Raw genomic sequence first — 3,325 nt, 5'->3', positions numbered from 1 at the left:
GGGAGAGAGGGATGGAGGGAGAGAGGGATGGAGGGAGGGAATGCGGTGTGGAGTGGGGTGGGTGGGGGGGGGGGGCAAAGCGCAAAAAATGAAGTGAGCCAGTCCAATTTTATCCAAATCCATCAAGCTGGACAGTTCTGTTTCGGGAATGATTGAGAGGTGCGGGGATGCGAAGGGATGGAGGGAAACAGGTGGGGCAGCGGCGGGGTGAGCGGGTTAAGCAAGGAAAACAGAGGGAGCCCCTCAGAAGTAGAAAAAACGCTCTGATGAAACTAAAACGGGAGGAAGATGAGTTAACCGGTGAGCTGTGACACATTTGAGGTGAAAGAGGATGGAGTGATGAGGCTGGGAGGGGGGCCGGGAGACGCGGACACTCACCCATTTCAGCGGGCTCTCCTCAGGCAAGCACAATCCCTGCTCTGTGATCCCATCCCGGGGAAAAGGCGCAGCGAGATCCTGGAGCTCCCTCCGCTGAATACCAATGGAGCTGCTATTATCAGCTTACACACACTGACTCACACACACACACACACACACACACCGGCGCTGAGGAAGAGGCACAAACGCAGAGTCAAGTCAGGGCTGCATGTTCAAATCAGAGGGGGAAAAAATGCAGTTTGACAATGCATGTCACAGTAGAAAAATCACTGGTGTGCTCCCCCCTACCCCCCACCCCATTTTTTTTATTAATGTTTCTTCATGAAAAAAGCAGCCTGAAACAACCATTCACACACTCCCGTTCCCCGCCTGTGTCAGTACTTACTGAGATTATATTCAAAATCCCAGCGAGTCCCACGGTTGACTCTGTTCCGGCTCACAGCTCTGCTTCCAAGGGAGACGAATGAGTTGTCCGCTATTTTCCCTCGCCTCCCCGTGGGCTCCTCGCAGCTCTGATGCAGAGATACACACACATTAAGACAAACACTTCCTCCTTTATACGCAGTATCCATCCAGTTTTTCAGTCTCCATTTGTTGATTTAGGTCCAGTTCGTCCGCCTGGCTGTGGACTTCACTGTGATTCGGCGTTCACTCAGTCACGCACTCCCTCTGCTCAATAGTACAGCCGTACCTCCTTGGCTCTCTCCAATCTAATCAGCTCTCTCTCTCTCTCTCTCTCTCTCTCTCTCTCTCTCTCTCTCTCTCTCTCTCTCTTTCACACACCCTCCCCCCCCCTCTTCCCAGTCCCTTGTTCCTCCTTCCCAGCACCCGCTCCTTTACTCCTCCTTTCTCTCTCCCTCCAAGATATTTTTCTCAAAGATGAATATCTGCCCTCCTCCACTCCTCATCCGTTCTTCTTTCTGTCACTTCATCAGATAAGGGTTTGAAACAAGAGCAAAAGAAGAGACGAAAAAACTGGTCATCTGGAGCATTTTTTTTCACACATCCACACAGAGAGGAGGGAGTATGGGAGACAGAAGAAACTCATGAGGATGGGTTTCATCGTCAGCAGGGTAAACTAGGCTGACAAAGTTTGTCATGCCTCCATGGTCGGGGTGACAAACACCATCAAACCACCACACGACTCGCCTCACACCCGATGACACGCAAACACATCTCCGCAGAGACCGACTGAAATCTGATGGAGCAAACACTTAGGGTGATGGTAAAGAGACCTTCCAACTGCAAAAGCTTCACCGTATTCATAAAAAAAAATGCCGTAATGCTGAATTAATCGGATTAATAAGCGGTGATTGAAATAATCGTCAATTTAGAAATCAATTAATCGTTACCTGGCATATACAGAATCAAAATAAGGCCATTTGCTGAAAAAAACAAAAAACAAACTCAAAGCAGTAATTAAACCAAATCTGCACAATACATATATAGAGAGATATATTTACAGCTCTGGAAAAAAAATTAGGAGACCACATAAAATGATCAGTTCTCTGATTTTTACTTTTTATAGTTATATGTTTAAATAAAATGAACTTTGTTCTTTCATTCTATGAGCTACTGACAACATGTCTCCGAAATCCCAAGCAAATATTTAGTATTTACTTTCAGAGAAATTTGAGAAATGGTCAAAACAAGTTCATATTCATACTAATGTTTCAACTCAGGAAGGGATCAGAAATCAATATTTGATGGAATAACCAGGAGCTTTTCAATGGGGTTCAATGCAGTGGTGGCTTCATTTTGTCCAGAGCTGTATACATTTTCTATTTAAGATAAAAACACTCAGTCAGTTCAAATTCACTAAAGGAAATCAACGTTTTTAGGCAACAAAATGTTTAACTGCATTAAACACATTTAAATAAATCTTAACACAGAGCAACAGTAGCTCAAACATGTAAGCAGGCACACGGATGTGTAAAAGGTTTAAAAATAAATCCATCTTTTCTTGCAGTTGGATAAACTCACTGACAATTTAAATGAACTATTTAACATTATTCTTATTTTTGTTGTTATAGATCATGGCACTGGTAGTCATTGTATCAGGGTTTATTTACTTAATTAATTCTTCATGTTCCATTATTATTTATTAATTAAACATAATATGTCAACAACAATGATGATCGTTGCTACTATTATGTTTTAAATGTCGCACACATCCATGCTAACATTGACTTAAACTATCAGTCATCGCACTGTTCTTATAACATGTATAGTTTCTAATATATGTTTTGCTTTTCTGTCTTTAAAATCCCGCTGCAACATAAGCTGAAGTATTTGGATCTGTTCTTTGGGTACACCATGTGAAGACGATGCAGTCCTGGGTTAAACTGCTTCCTTAAAGTCATTTGCTTAATGTCATCCCCTTTATCTTTCTGCCCTCTTTCCAGTCAATTTAATGTCAAAAAAAGGCCTCTAGTACCAAAAAATATTCTTGACTTATTTAAGATGAGAGTTTCTAGGAACTTCTAATTAGTAACCCATGATTTTGTGTTTGTCTTAATGTGTGTGTATCTCTGCATCAGAGCTGCGAGGAGCTGCGAGGAGCCCACGGGGAGGCGAGGGAAAAAGAGCAGCATCTTGGTGTCAGTAGTGGTTTTTGACCTACCATATCAAATGTAAACATGTAGAGTTTCCTAAACTCTGCTGGGATTTTAACTGGGACCAGAAGCTTTAGCCAGATGAGACTGGATTTATTTGGCATCAAACTCTGCAGGTGGATTTGACATAAAACATTCTACAGAGAATGAATGTAAGGAATAAAAAATAAACTAAAAACTAAAGCAGCATTATTCTATGTAACTCATTGGAGTAATGAGCCAAAAGAAAAGGCTAATCAACATATTTTTTTTTCTAAAGGTGCAAAGTCAATCTTTTTCCTTGGCTGTACAACTAAATCTGCTGAAGGGAAGAGAGTATAAAACATAATTCA

At 42.1% G+C, this 3,325-nt stretch overlaps 1 protein-coding gene across 1 annotated transcript in view; it reads right to left on the bottom strand.

Annotated features, from left to right (window-relative positions):
- grik5 (glutamate receptor, ionotropic, kainate 5) overlaps positions 1 to 1,129 on the bottom strand; it is a 135,764-nt gene extending 134,635 nt beyond the window's left edge. The window contains exons 1-2 of the mRNA XM_015054891.1: positions 764 to 1,129; positions 379 to 546 (exon numbers count right to left, since the gene is read on the bottom strand). The gene's annotated coding sequence lies outside the window, so the exon portion shown is untranslated. The remainder of the gene's footprint in view (positions 1 to 378; positions 547 to 763) is intronic.
- Positions 1,130 to 3,325: the final 2,196 nt, after the last annotated feature.

Source organism: Poecilia latipinna, unplaced genomic scaffold, assembly GCF_001443285.1.
Source record: "Poecilia latipinna isolate Pla-1442-1.1 unplaced genomic scaffold, P_latipinna-1.0 Scaffold1284, whole genome shotgun sequence".
Taxonomy (NCBI): Eukaryota; Metazoa; Chordata; class Actinopteri; order Cyprinodontiformes; family Poeciliidae; genus Poecilia; species Poecilia latipinna.
Note: the sequence above shows the minus strand (reverse complement) of the source record. Positions and strands in the feature narration are given on the sequence as shown.